Genomic DNA, 16,064 nt, shown 5'->3' with positions numbered 1-16,064 from the left:
GTTGTTTGTAGATTTTCTTATGATGCCGATCCTAACTGGTGTGAGGTGATACCTCATTGTAGTTTTGATTTGCATTTCTCTAATAATTAGTGCTGTTGAGCAGCTTTTCATGTGCGTCTTGGCCATCTCTGTGTCTTCTTTGAAGAAAAGTCTATTTAGAACTTCTGCCCATTTTTGTATTGGGTTGTTTGTTTTTTTAATATTAAGCTGCAGGAGCTGTTTATATATATTGGAGATTAAACCTTTGTCCATTGATTCGTTTGCAACGATTTTCGCCCAGTCTGAGGGATGCCTTTTTCCATTCCCGTCTTCTTAACCAAAAAAGAAATAAAGCCAAAGAAGCAGAACACTAATGTGCATAAAATATGCCTTTTGAAATGGTCGTTTTGAAATATGGACGTCCTTAGAATTTTTTGGTCGATATGTGACCCCAGGATTTCTTTTCAGGGCAGGTGTCATTTACAGGCCTGCAATGATGTTGAATATCAACTGACCATTAGCGCTGGGATTAAAGCTGCTGTTGTGTGAAACGGCCACAAGGTGGCAGCAGTTCTCCCTTACCAAATCTGGTTACTAGGGCAACAGAGCCTCAATGGAAGTCCTGTTCTAGATTGGAATTTAGAATGGAATGTGCCAGGAGAAAGCCCCTCAAGTTTGTCTCCCTATTTCTTGTTCGTGTTTTTAATTTAATTTTTATTTTTTATTACAGCAAGTTTGATTACAATGTTTGGCTTGTTGTAGGTGTGGAAGATGTGGTTCTTTTACACATATACAGATGTCTGTTCTGCCTGGGATCCTTTTCCCATGTACGTTATGATAGAATGTTGAGTAGTCCTCTCTTGGTATTCCGTACGTCTTTGGTGCTTATATATGTCACCTGTGTTTGTATATGGCTGTGAACCCCGATATCATAAGGAAACCGATCCTCACACATTTCCTTTGATGAAACATAAGTTTGTTTAATGAATCTGTGATTGCCCTTCTCCGTGGAAATATCTGCCCTGGTATCTATTTTTAGGTAACACCTATAAGTGATATGATATGATATGTGTCTTTCACTTTCTGACTTACTACATGTCACGTGATTACCTCTAGACTCATCTACGGTGCTGCAAATGGCATTGTGTCCTTTTCTTCCTTGCCTTCTATTCTGACTTAGCGAGGTCCATTTTCAACAATATGATTCCCTGAGGGTTGTGGATTAGCTGACCTGGGCAGCCTTAACCTGCCGGCAGGCCCTCCCCAGGTGTGCCTGGTTGAGGTCAATATAAACAGCGCTCCAGGCAGCAATAGCCCCTGAAGCTGTGCCTGACTCCAGATTCTCTGCCCCGCCAGCAGTCTCGGGGCTGTGCTGGTGGGAGGGAGTGAGGGGCCAAGGCTTTGTTGGTGGCCCGGTGTGAGTGGGGCTCTGCTGGCCTTACTGCAGGAGTTGCCAGGCTGCCTCCTCTAAAGAAGAGGATGTGTCACCCATACCTTCCGCTGGAATTTCTCTCCGGACAGAGGTGAGGAAGGAAAAAAGCAGTGGGGGCCGGGACAGGTTGGGTATCTCAGGCAGGACAATGGAAAGCTTCCGGAAGAGCGCCCGGGGCCAGGACAACCCTGGCTGGCCTGCAGGCACCAAGTTGGCCTGCGTGCTGTCGCTGGTGTGGCTCCGCGGCCCTTCCTCTAGGCTTTCAAGCCCTAGTACATATTCAGGTGTTTTACCTGGGAAGGGTGGGAACAGTTCAGCAGCAGCTGGCCTGGGGCTCAGCTTACGTTTACTCACAGAGGCCTCGGCACGGTACCCCAGCTTCACGATGAGGATGCTCCTTGCTTGGGGGCGTGTGGCTGCTGGCTATATGTGAGATGATTCCCCACCTCTGACCAACTACAGAATTGTTTACCGCAGGAGCAATTGCCTTGGTAGGGTTTTCTTCTGTATACCTGATAGGTTCAGGTTTTTTTTTTTATTTTGGTTCAAGTTGGAATTTATTCCTCTTTTATGTATTTATAGATATAAGCATGGAAATAATTCATTCCTATAAATTCATCTGTGTGAAGGGAAGAACTTTTTTCTGTTTTATTTTTAAATTTTATTTTTTATAATTTTGAAATTTAATTTTATTTACTTTTATATACAGCAGGCTATTATTAGTTATGTATTTTATGCATATACATGTATACAGGTCATTTTCAATCTCCAAACTCATCCCACCACCACCAACCCATGGCTTCCCACACTTGGTGTCCATACGTTTGTTCTCTACCTCTGTGTCTCTATTTCTTCCCTGCAAACCAGTTCATCTGTACCATCTTTTAGGTTCCACATATATGCATTAATATACAATATTTGTTTTCCTCTTTCTGACTTACTTCATTCTGTATGACAGTCTCTAGATCCATCGATGTCTCTACAAATGACCCAGTTTCATTCCATTTTATGGCCGAGAAATATTCCATTTTATATATGTACCCCATCTTTATCCATTCATCTGTCTGTGGGCATTTAGGTTGCTTCCATTACCTGGCTATTGTAAATAGTGCAGCAATGAACATTGTGGTGAATGTGCCTTTTTGATTTATGGTTTTCTTTGGGTATATGCCCAGAAGTGGGATTGCTGGATCAGATGGTAATTCTATTTCTAGATTTTTTAAGGAAACTCCATAGCGTTCTCCGTAGTGACTGTATCAATTTACATTCTCACCAATAGTGGAAGAGGGCTCCTTTTGTCCACACACTCCCAGAATTTGTTGTTTGTAGGTTTTCTGATGATGCCGATTTTAACAGGTGCGAGGTGATACCTCATTGTAGTTTTGATTTGCATTTCTCTAATAATTAGTGCTGTTGAGCAGCTTTTCATGTGCGTCTTGGCCATCTCTGTGTCTTCTTTAAAGAAACGTCTCTTTAGATCTGCCCATTTTTGTATTGGGTTGTTTGTTTTTTTTAATATTAAGCTGCATGAGCTGTTTATATATATTGTAGATTAAACCTTTGTCCATTGATTCGTTTGCAACTATTTTCGCCCCTTCTGAGGGATGCCTTTTTCCTTTCCCGTTTTTTTAACCAAAAAAGAAAGAAAGAAAAAGAAGTAGAAAACTAATATGCGTAAAATTTGCCTTTTGAAACGGTCGTTTTGAAATATGGACGTCCTTTGAATTTTTTGGTCGATAAGTGACACCAGGATTTGTTTTCAGGGCAGGTGTCATTTACAGGTCTGCAATGATTTTGAATATCAACTGACCATTAGCGCTGGGATTAAAGCTGCTGTTGTGTGAAACGGCCACAAGGTGGCAGCAGTTCTCCCTTACCAATTCTGGTTACTAGGGCAACAGAGCCTCAATGGAAGTCGTGTTCTAGATTGGAATTTAGAATGGAATGTGCCAGGAGAAAGCGCCTCAAGTTTGTCTCCCTACTTCTTGTTCGTGTTTTTAATTTAATTTTTATTTTTTTTTACAGCAAGTTTGATTACAATGTTTGGCTTGTTGTAGGTGTGGAAGATGTGGTTCTTTTACACATATACAGATGTCTGTTTTTCCTGGGATCCTTTTCCCATGTACGTCATGACAGAATGTTGAGTAGTCTTTTGGTATTCCGTAGGTCTTTGTTGATTATATGTGTCACCTGTGTTTGTATAAGTCTGTTAAACCCGATATCGTAATGAAACCAATCCTCACACCTTTCCATGGGTGAACCATAAGTTTGTTTAATGAATCTCTGATTGCCCTTCTCGGTGGAAATATATGCCCTGGTATCCATTTTTAGGTAACACCTATAAGTGATATGATATGATGTGTCTTTCACTTTCTGACTTACTATATGTCACGTGATTACCTCTAGAATCATCTACGGTGCTTCAAATGGCATTGTGTCCTTTTTTTCCTTGCCTTCTATTGTGACTTAGCGAGGTCCATTTTCAACAATGTGATTCCCTGCGGGTTGTGGATTAGCTGACGTGGGCAGCCTTATCCTGCCGGCCGGCCCTCCCCAGGTGTGCCTGGTTGAGGTCGATATAAACAGTGTTCCAGGCAGCAATAGCCCGTGAAGCTGTGGCTGACTCCATATTCTCTGCCCCGTCAGCAGTCTCGGGACTGTGCTGGTGGGAGGGAGTGAGGGGCCACAGCTTTGTTTGTCGCCCGGTGTGAGTGGAGTTCTGCTGGCCTTTCTGCAGGAGTTGCCAGGCTGCCTCCTGTAAAGAAGAGGATGTGTCACCCATACCTTCCGCTGGAATTTCTCTCCGGACAGAGGTGAGGAAGGAAAAAAGCAGTGGGGCCGGGACAGGTGCCGTATCTCAGGCAGGACAATGGAAAGCTTCCCGAAGAGCAGCGCCTGGGTCCAGGACCACCCTGGCTGGCCTGCAGGCACCAAGTTGGACAGCGTGCTGTCGCTGGTGGGGTTCCACGGCCTTTCTTCTAGTCTTTCAAGCCCTTGTACATATTCAGGTGTTTTACCTGGGAAGGGTGGGAACAGTTCAGCAGCAGCTGGCCTGGGGCTCAGCTCACCTTTATTCAGAGATGCCTCGGCTCGGTCCCCCAGCTTTGCAATGAGGACGCTCCTTGTGTGGGGGATGTGTTGCTGGCTGTATGGGAGATGATTCTCCACCTCTGACCATTTTCAGAATTGTTTACCACTGCAGCAAGTGCCCTGATAGGGTTTTCCTCTGTATAACTGGTGGTTTCAAGTTTTTCTTCTTGTATGGTTCAAGTTAGCTTTTATTCCTCTTTTATGTATTTATAGATATAAGCATGGAAATAATTCATTCCTATAAATACATCTGTGTGAAGGGAAGAACTTTTTTCTGTTTTATTTTTAAATTTTATTTTTTATAATTTTGAAATTTAATCTTATTTACATTTTTATACAGCAGGTTATTTTTAGTTATGTATTTTATGCATATACATGTATACAGGTCAATCTCAATCTCCCAACTCATCCCACCACCACCACCCCATGGCTTCCCACACTTGGTGTCCATACGTTTGTTCTCTACCTCTGTGTCTCTATTTCTTCCCTGCAAACCAGTTCATCTGTACCATCTTTTAGGTTCCACATATATGCATTAATATACAATATTTGTTTTCCTCTTTCTGACTTACTTCATTCTGTATGACAGTCTCTAGATCCATCGATGTCTCTACAAATGACCCAGTTTCATTCCTTTTTACGGCCGAGTAATATTCCATTTTATATATGTACCCCATCTTTATCCATTCATCTGTCTGGGGGCATTTAGGTTGCTTCCATTACCTGGCTATTGTAAATAGTGCTGCTAAGAACATTGTGGTGAATGTGCCTTTTTGATTTATGGTTTTCTCTGGGTATATGACCAGAAGTGGGATTGCTGGATCGGATGGTAATTCTATTTCTAGTTTTTTAAAGGAAACTCCATACTGTTCTCCATAGTGACTGTATCAATTTACATTCCCACCAATAGTGGAAGAGGGCTCCTTTTGTCCATACCCTCCCCAGAATTTGTTGTTTGTAGATTTTCTGATGATGCCGATCCTAACAGGTGTGAGGTGATACCTCATTGTAGTTTTGATTTGCATTTCTCTAATAATTAGTGCTGTTGAGCAGCTTTTCATGTGCGTCTTGGCCATCTCTGTGTCTTCTTTGAAGAAAAGTCTATTTAGAACTTCTGCCCATTTTTGTATTGGGTTGTTTGTTTTTTTAATATAAAGCTGCATGAGCTGTTTATATATATTGGAGATTAAACCTTTGTTCATTGATTCGTTTGCAACGATTTTCGCCCAGTCTGAGGGATGCCTTTTTCCATTCCCGTCTTCTTAACCAAAAAAGAAATAAAGACAAAGAAGCAGAACACTAATGTGCATAAAATATGCCTTTTGAAACGGTCGTTTTGAAATATGGACGTCCTTAGAATTTTTTGGTCGATATGTGACCCCAGGATTTGTTTTCAGGGCAGGTGTCATTTACAGGCCTGCAATGATGTTGAATATCAACTGACCATTAGCGCTGGGATTAAAGCTGCTGTTGTGTGAAACGGCCACAAGGTGGCAGCAGTTCTCCCTTACCAAATCTGGTTACTAGGGCAACAGAGCCTCAATGGAAGTCCTGTTCTAGATTGGAATTTAGAATGGAATGTGCCAGGAGAAAGCCCCTCAAGTTTGTCTCCCTATTTCTTGTTCGTGTTTTTAATTTAATTTTTATTTTTTATTACAGCAAGTTTGATTACAATGTTTGGCTTGTTGTAGGTGTGGAAGATGTGGTTCTTTTACACATATACAGATGTCTGTTCTGCCTGGGATCCTTTTCCCATGTACGTTATGATAGAATGTTGAGTAGTCCTCTCTTGGTATTCCGTACGTCTTTGGTGCTTATATATGTCACCTGTGTTTGTATATGGCTGTGAACCCCGATATCATAAGGAAACCGATCCTCACACATTTCCTTTGATGAAACATAAGTTTGTTTAATGAATCTGTGATTGCCCTTCTCCGTGGAAATATCTGCCCTGGTATCTATTTTTAGGTAACACCTATAAGTGATATGATATGATATGTGTCTTTCACTTTCTGACTTACTACATGTCACGTGATTACCTCTAGACTCATCTACGGTGCTGCAAATGGCATTGTGTCCTTTTCTTCCTTGCCTTCTATTGTGACTTAGCGAGGTCCATTTTCAACAATATGATTCCCTGAGGGTTGTGGATTAGCTGACCTGGGCAGCCTTACCCTGCCGGCCGGCCCTCCCCAGGTGTGCCTGGTTGAGTTCAATGTAAACAGCGCTCCAGGCAGCAATAGCCCCTGAAGCTGTGCCTGACTCCAGATTCTCTGCCCCACCAGCAGTCTCGGGGCTGTGCTGGTGGGAGGGAGTGAGGGGCCAAGGCTTTGTTGGTGGCCCGGTGTGAGTGGGGTTCTGCTGGCCTTACTGCAGGAGTTGCCAGGCTGCCTCCTGTAAAGAAGAGGATGTGTCACCCATACCTTCCGCTGGAATTTCTCTCCGGACAGAGGTGAGGAAGGAAAAAAGCAGTGGGGGCCGGGACAGGTTGGGTATCTCAGGCAGGACAATGGAAAGCTTCCGGAAGAGCGCCCGGGGCCAGGACAACCCTGGCTGTCCTGCAGGCACCAATTTGGCCTGCGTGCTGTCGCTGGTGTGGCTCCGCGGCCCTTCCTCTAGGCTTTCAAGCCCTAGTACATATTCAGGTGTTTTACCTGGGAAGGGTGGGAACAGTTCAGCAGCAGCTGGCCTGGGGCTCAGCTTACGTTTACTCACAGAGGCCTCGGCACGGTACCCCAGCTTCACGATGAGGATGCTCCTTGCTTGGGGGCGTGTGGCTGCTGGCTATATGTGAGATGATTCCCCACCTCTGACCAACTACAGAATTGTTTACCGCAGGAGCAATTGCCTTGGTAGGGTTTTCTTCTGTATACCTGATAGGTTCAGGTTTATTTTTTATTTTGGTTCAAGTTGGAATTTATTCCTCTTTTATGTATTTATAGATATAAGCATGGAAATAATTCATTCCTATAAATTCATCTGTGTGAAGGGAAGAACTTTTTTCTGTTTTATTTTTAAATTTTATTTTTTATAATTTTGAAATTTAATTTTATTTACTTTTATATACAGCAGGCTATTATTAGTTATGTATTTTATGCATATACATGTATACAGGTCATTTTCAATCTCCAAACTCATCCCACCCCCACCAACCCATGGCTTCCCACACTTGGTGTCCATACGTTTGTTCTCTACCTCTGTGTCTCTATTTCTTCCCTGCAAACCAGTTCATCTGTACCATCTTTTAGGTTCCACATATATGCATTAATATACAATATTTGTTTTCCTCTTTCTGACTTACTTCATTCTGTATCACAGTCTCTAGATCCATCGATGTCTCTACAAATGACCCAGTTTCATTCCTTTTTATGGCCGAGTAATATTCCATTTTATATATGTACCCAATCTTTATCCATTCATCTGTCTGTGGGCATTTAGGTTGCTTCCATTACCTGGCTATTGTAAATAGTGTAGCAATGAATATTGTGGTGAATGTGCCTTTTTGATTTATGGTTTTCTTTGGGTATATGCCCAGAAGTGGGATTGCTGGATCAGATGGTAATTCTATTTCTAGATTTTTTAAGGAAACTCCATAGCGTTCTCCGTAGTGACTGTATCAATTTACATTCTCACCAATAGTGGAAGAGGGCTCCTTTTGTCCACACACTCCCAGAATTTGTTGTTTGTAGATTTTCTGATGATGCCAATTCTAACAGGTGTGAGGTGATACCTCATTGTAGTTTTGATTTGCATTTCTCTAATAATTAGTGCTGTTGAGCAGCTTTTCATGTGCGTCTTGGCCATCTCTGTGTCTTCTTTGAAGAAAAGTCTATTTAGAACTTCTGCCCAATTTTGTATTGGGTTGTTTGTTTTTTTAATATAAAGCTGCATGAGCTGTTTATATATATTGGAGATTAAACCTTTGTCCATTGATTCGTTTGCAACTATTTTCGCCCCTTCTGAGGGATGCCTTTTTCCTTTCCCGTTTTTTTAACCAAAAAAGAAAGAAAGAAAGAAAAAGAAGTAGAAAACTAATATGCGTAAAATTTGCCTTTTGAAACGGTCGTTTTGAAATATGGACGTCCTTTGAATTTTTTGGTCGATAAGTGACCCCAGGATTTGTTTTCAGGGCAGGTGTCATTTACAGGTCTGCAATGAATTTGAATATCAACTGACCATTAGCGCTGGGATTAAAGCTGCTGTTGTGTGAAACGGCCACAAGGTGGCAGCAGTTCTCCCTTACCAATTCTGGTTACTAGGGCAACAGAGCCTCAATGGAAGTCGTGTTCTAGATTGGAATTTAGAATGGAATGTGCCAGGAGAAAGCCCCTCAAGTTTGTCTCCCTACTTCTTGTTCGTGTTTTTAATTTAATTTTTAATTTTTTTTACAGCAAGTTTGATTACAATGTTTGGCTTGTTGTAGGTGTGGAAGATGTGGTTCTTTTACACATATACAGATGTCTGTTTTTCCTGGGATCCTTTTCCCATGTACGTCATGACAGAATGTTGAGTAGTCTTTTGGTATTCCGTAGGTCTTTGGTGATTATATGTGTCACCTGTGTTTGTATAAGTCTGTTAAACCCGATATCGTAATGAAACCAATCCTCACACCTTTCCATGGGTGAACCATAAGTTTGTTTAATGAATCTCTGATTGCCCTTCTCGGTGGAAATATCTGCCCTGGTATCCATTTTTAGGTAACACCTATAAGTGATATGATATGATGTGTCTTTCACTTTCTGACTTACTATATGTCACGTGATTACATCTAGAATCATCTACGGTGCTTCAAATGGCATTGTGTCCTTTTTTTCCTTGCCTTCTATTGTGACTTAGCGAGGTCCATTTTCAACAATGTGATTCCCTGCGGGTTGTGGATTAGCTGACGTGGGCAGCCTTATCCTGCCGGCCGGCCCTCCCCAGGTGTGCCTGGTTGAGGTCGATATAAACAGCGCTCCAGGCAGCAATAGCCCGTGAAGCTGTGGCTGACTCCATATTCTCTGCCCCGTCAGCAGTCTCGGGACTGTGCTGGTGGGAGGGAGTGAGGGGCCACAGCTTTGTTTGTCGCCCGGTGTGAGTGGAGTTCTGCTGGCCTTTCTGCAGGAGTTGCCAGGCTGCCTCCTGTAAAGAAGAGGATGTGTCACCCATACCTTCCGCTGGAATTTCTCTCCGGACAGAGGTGAGGAAGGAAAAAAGCAGTGGGGCCGGGACAGGTGCCGTATCTCAGGCAGGACAATGGAAAGCTTCCGGAAGAGCAGCGCCTGGGTCCAGGACCACCCTGGCTGGCCTGCAGGCACCAAGTTGGACTGCGTGCTGTCGCTGGTGGGGCTCCACGGCCTTTCTTCTAGTCTTTCAAGCCCTTGTACATATTCAGGTGTTTTACCTGGGAAGGGTGGGAACAGTTCAGCAGCAGCTGGCCTGGGGCTCAGCTCACCTTTATTCAGAGATGCCTCGGCTCGGTCCCCCAGCTTTGCAATGAGGACGCTCCTTGTGTGGGGGGTGTGTTGCTGGCTGTATGGGTGATGATTCTCCACCTCTGACCATTTTCAGAATTGTTTACCACTGCAGCAAGTGCCCTGATAGGGTTTTCCTCTGTATAACTGGTGGTTTCAAGTTTTTCTTCTTGTATGGTTCAAGTTAGCTTTTATTCCTCTTTTATGTATTTATAGATATAAGCATGGAAATAATTCATTCCTATAAATACATCTGTGTGAAGGGAAGAACTTTTTTCTGTTTTATTTTTAAATTTTATTTTTTATAATTTTGAAATTTAATCTTATTTACATTTTTATACAGCAGGTTATTTTTAGTTATGTATTTTATGCATATACATGTATACAGGTCAATCTCAATCTCCCAACTCATCCCACCACCCCATGGCTTCCCACACTTGGTGTCCATACGTTTGTTCTCTACCTCTGTGTCTCTATTTCTTCCCTGCAAACCAGTTCATCTGTACCATCTTTTAGGTTCCACATATATGCATTAATATACAATATTTGTTTTCCTCTTTCTGACTTACTTCATTCTGTATGACAGTCTCTAGATCCATCGATGTCTCTACAAATGACCCAGTTTCATTCCTTTTTACGGCCGAGTAATATTCCATTTTATATATGTACCCCATCTTTATCCATTCATCTGTCTGTGGGCATTTAGGTTGCTTCCATTACCTGGCTATTGTAAATAGTGCTGCAATGAACATTGTGGTGAATGTGCCTTTTTGATTTATGGTTTTCTCTGGGTATATGACCAGAAGTGGGATTGCTGGATCGGATGGTAATTCTATTTCTAGTTTTTTAAAGGAAACTCCATACTGTTCTCCATAGTGACTGTATCAATTTACATTCCCACCAATAGTGGAAGAGGGCTCCTTTTGTCCACACCCTCCCCAGAATTTGTTGTTTGTAGATTTTCTGATGATGCCGATCCTAACAGGTGTGAGGTGATACCTTATTGTAGTTTTGATTTGCATTTCTCTAATAATTAGTGCTGTTGAACAGCTTTTCATGTGCGTCTTGGCCATCTCTGTGTCTTCTTTGAAGAAAAGTCTATTTAGAACTTCTGCCCATTTTTGTATTGGGTTGTTTGTTTTTTTAATATTAAGCTACATGAGCTGTTTATATATATTGGAGATTAAACCTTTGTACATTGATTCGTTTGCAACGATTTTCGCCCAGTCTGAGGGATGCCTTTTTCCATTCCCGTCTTTTTAACCAAAAAAGAAAGAAAGACAAAGAAGCAGAACACTAATGTGCATAAAATATGCCTTTTGAAACGGTCGTTTTGAAATATGGACGTCCTTAGAATTTTTTGGTCGATATGTGACCCCAGGATTTGTTTTCAGGGCAGGTGTCATTTACAGGCCTGCAATGATGTTGAATATCAACTGACCATTAGCGCTGGGATTAAAGCTGCTGTTGTGTGAAACGGCCACAAGGTGGCAGCAGTTCTCCCTTACCAAATCTGGTTACTAGGGCAACAGAGCCTAAATGGAAGTCCTGTTCTAGATTGGAATTTAGAATGGAATGTGCCAGGAGAAAGCCCCTCAAGTTTGTCTCCCTATTTCTTGTTCGTGTTTTTAATTTAATTTTTATTTTTTATTACAGCAAGTTTGATTACAATGTTTGGCTTGTTGTAGGTGTGGAAGATGTGGTTCTTTTACACATATACAGATGTCTGTTCTTCCTGGGATCCTTTTCCCATGTACGATATGATAAAATGTTGAGTAGTCCTCTCTTGGTATTCCCTACGTCTTTGGTGCTTATATATGTCACCTGTGTTTGTATATGGCTGTGAACCCCGATATCATAAGGAAACCAATCCTCACACATTTCCTTTGATGAAACATAAGTTTGTTTAATGAATCTGTGATTGCCCTTGTCCGTGGAAATATCTGCCCTGGTATCTATTTTTAGGTAACACCTATAAGTGATATGATAGGATATGTGTCTTTCACTTTCTGACTTACTACATGTCACGTGATTACCTCTAGAATCATCTACGGTGCTTCAAATGGCATTGTGTCCTTTTTTTCCTTGCCTTCTATTGTGACTTAGCGAGGTCCATTTTCAACAATGTGATTCCCTGCGGGTTGTGGATTAGCTGACGTGGGCAGCCTTATCCTGCCGGCCGGCCCTCCCCAGGTGTGCCTGGTTGAGGTCGATATAAACAGCGCTCCAGGCAGCAATAGCCCGTGAAGCTCTGGCTGACTCCATATTCCCTGCCCCGTCAGCAGTCTCGGGACTGTGCTGGTGGGAGGGAGTGAGGGGCCACAGCTTTGTTTGTCGCCCGGTGTGAGTGGAGTTCTGCTGGCCTTTCTGCAGGAGTTGCCAGGCTGCCTCCTGTGAAGAAGAGGATGTGTCACCCATACCTTCCGCTGGAATTTCTCTCCGGACAGAGGTGAGGAAGGAAAAAAGCAGTGGGGCCGGGACAGGTGCCGTATCTCAGGCAGGACAATGGAAAGCTTCCCGAAGAGCAGCGCCTGGGTCCAGGACCACCCTGGCTGGCCTGCAGGCACCAGGTTGGACTGCGTGCTGTCGCTGGTGGGGCTCCACGGCCTTTCTTCTAGTCTTTCAAGCCCTTGTACATATTCAGGTGTTTTACCTGGGAAGGGTGGGAACAGTTCAGCAGCAGCTGGCCTGGGGCTCAGCTCACCTTTATTCAGAGATGCCTCGGCTCGGTCCCCCAGCTTTGCAATGAGGACGCTCCTTGTGTGGGGGGGTGTGTTGCTGGCTGTATGGGAGATGATTCCCCACCTCTGACCATTTTCAGAATTGTTTACCACTGCAGCAAGTGCCCTGATAGGGTTTTCCTCTGTATAACTGGTGGTTTCAAGTTTTTCTTCTTTTATGGTTCAAGTTAGCTTTTATTCCTCTTTTATGTATTTATAGATATAAGCATGGAAATAATTCATTCCTATAAATACATCTGTGTGAAGGGAAGAACTTTTTTCTGTTTTATTTTTAAATTTTATTTTTTATAATTTTGAAATTTAATCTTATTTACATTTTTATACAGCAGGTTATTTTTAGTTATGTATTTTATGCATATACATGTATACAGGTCAATCTCAATCTCCCAACTCATCCCACCACCACCACCCCATGGCTTCCCACACTTGGTGTCCATACGTTTGTTCTCTACCTCTGTGTCTCTATTTCTTCCCTGCAAACCAGTTCATCTGTACCATCTTTTAGGTTCCACATATATGCATTAATATACAATATTTGTTTTCCTCTTTCTGACTTACTTCATTCTGTATGACAGTCTCTAGATCCATCGATGTCTCTACAAATGACCCAGTTTCATTCCTTTTTACGGCCGAGTAATATTCCATTTTATATATGTACCCCATCTTTATCCATTCATCTGTCTGTGGGCATTTAGGTTGCTTCCATTACCTGGCTATTGTAAATAGTGCTGCAATGATCATTGTGGTGAATGTGCCTTTTTGATTTATGGTTTTCTCTGGGTATATGACCAGAAGTGGGATTGCTGGATCGGATGGTAATTCTATTTCTAGTTTTTTAAAGGAAACTCCATACTGTTCTCCATAGTGACTGTATCAATTTACATTCCCACCAATAGTGGAAGAGGGCTCCTTTTGTCCACACCCTCCCCAGAATTTGTTGTTTGTAGATTTTCTGATGATGCCGATCCTAACAGGTGTGAGGTGATACCTCATTGTAGTTTTGATTTGCATTTCTCTAATAATTAGTGCTTTTGAGCAGCTTTTCATGTGCGTCCTGGCCATCTCTGTGTCTTCTTTGAAGAAAAGTCTATTTAGAACTTCTGCCCATTTTTGTATTGGGTTGTTTGTTTTTTTAATATTAAGCTACATGAGCTGTTTATATATATTGGAGATTAAACCTTCGTACATTGATTCGTTTGCAACGATTTTGGCCCAGTCTGAGGGATGCCTTTTTCCATTCCCGTCTTTTTAACCAAAAAAGAAAGAAAGACAAAGAAGCAGAACACTAATGTGCATAAAATATGCCTTTTGAAACGGTCGTTTTGAAATATGGACGTCCTTAGAATTTTTTGGTCGATATGTGACCCCAGGATTTGTTTTCAGGGCAGGTGTCATTTACAGGCCTGCAATGATGTTGAATATCAACTGACCATTAGCGCTGGGATTAAAGCTGCTGTTGTGTGAAACGGCCACAAGGTAGCAGCAGTTCTCCCTTACCAAATCTGGTTACTAGGGCAACAGAGCCTCAATGGAAGTCCTGTTCTAGATTGGAATTTAGAATGGAATGTGCCAGGAGAAAGCCCCTCAAGTTTGTCTCCCTATTTCTTGTTCGTGTTTTTAATTTAATTTTTATTTTTTATTACAGCAAGTTTGATTACAATGTTTGGCTTGTTGTAGGTGTGGAAGATGTGGTTCTTTTACACATATACAGATGTCTGTTCTTCCTGGGGTCCTTTTCCCATGTACGTTATGATAGAATGTTGAGTAGTCCTCTCTTGGTATTCCGTACGTCTTTGGTGCTTATATATGTCACCTGTGTTTGTATATGTCTGTGAACCCCGATATCATAAGGAAACCGATCCTCACACTTATCCTTTGATGAAACATAAGTTTGTTTAATGAATCTGTGATTGCCCTTCTCCGTGGAAATATCTGCCCTGGTATCTATTTTTAGGTAACACCTATAAGTGATATGATATGTTATGTGTCTTTCACTTTCTGACTTACTACATGTCACGTGATTACCTCTAGACTCATCTACGGTGCTGCAAATGGCATTGTGTCCTTTTCTTCCTTGCCTTCTATTCTGACTAAGCGAGGTCCATTTTCAACAATATGATTCCCTGAGGGTTGTGGATTAGCTGACCTGGGCAGCCTTACCCTGCCGGCCGGCCCTCCCCAGGTGTGCCTGGTTGAGTTCAATATAAACAGCGCTCCAGGCAGCAATAGCCCCTGAAGCTGTGCCTGACTCCAGATTCTCTGCCCCGCCAGCAGTCTCGGGGCTGTGCTGGTGGGAGGGAGTGAGGGGCCAAGGCTTTGTTGGTGGCCCGGTGTGAGTGGGGTTCTGCTGGCCTTACTGCAGGAGTTGCCAGGCTGCCTCCTGTAAAGAAGAGGATGTGTCACCCATACCTTCCGCTGGAATTTCTCTCCGGACAGAGGTGAGGAAGGAAAAAAGCAGTGGGGGCCGGGACAGGTTGGGTATCTCAGGCAGGACAATGGAAAGCTTCCGGAAGAGCGCCCGGGGCCAGGACAACCCTGGCTGGCCTGCAGGCACCAAGTTGGCCTGCGTGCGGTCGCTTGTGTGGCTCCGCGGCCCTTCCTCTAGGCTTTCAAGCCCTAGTACCTATTCAGGTGTTTTACCTGGGAAGGGTGGGAACAGTTCAGCAGCAGCTGGCCTGGGGCTCAGCTAACGTTTACTCACAGAGGCCTCGGCACGGTACCCCAGCTTCACGATGAGGATGCTCCTTGCTTGGGGGCGTGTGGCTGCTGGCTATATGTGAGATGATTCCCCACCTCTGACCAACTACAGAATTGTTTACCGCAGGAGCAATTGCCTTGGTAGGGTTTTCTTCTGTATACCTGATAGGTTCAGGTTTTTTTTTTTTATTTTGGTTCAAGTTGGAATTTATTCCTCTTTTATGTATTTATAGATATAAGCATGGAAATAATTCATTCCTATAAATTCATCTGTGTGAAGGGAAGAACTTTTTTCTGTTTTATTTTTAAATTTTATTTTTTATAATTTTGAAATTTAATTTTATTTACTTTTATATACAGCAGGCTATTATTAGTTATGTATTTTATGCATATACATGTATACAGGTCATTTTCAATCTCCAAACTCATCCCACCACCACCAACCCATGGCTTCCCACACTTGGTGTCCATACGTTTGTTCTCTACCTCTGTGTCTCTATTTCTTCCCTGCAAACCAGATCATCTGTACAATTTTTTTGGTTCCACATATATGCATTAATATACAATATTTGTTTTCCTCTTTCTGACTTACTTCATTCTGTATGACAGTCTCTAGATCCATCGATGTCTCTACAAATGACCCAGTTTCATTCCTTTTTATGGCCGAGTAAT

Source organism: Mesoplodon bidens (genome assembly GCF_964165515.1).
Source record: "Mesoplodon bidens genome assembly, chromosome: Y".
Taxonomy (NCBI): Eukaryota; Metazoa; Chordata; class Mammalia; order Artiodactyla; family Ziphiidae; genus Mesoplodon; species Mesoplodon bidens.
This window is presented reverse-complemented; position numbering follows the sequence as displayed.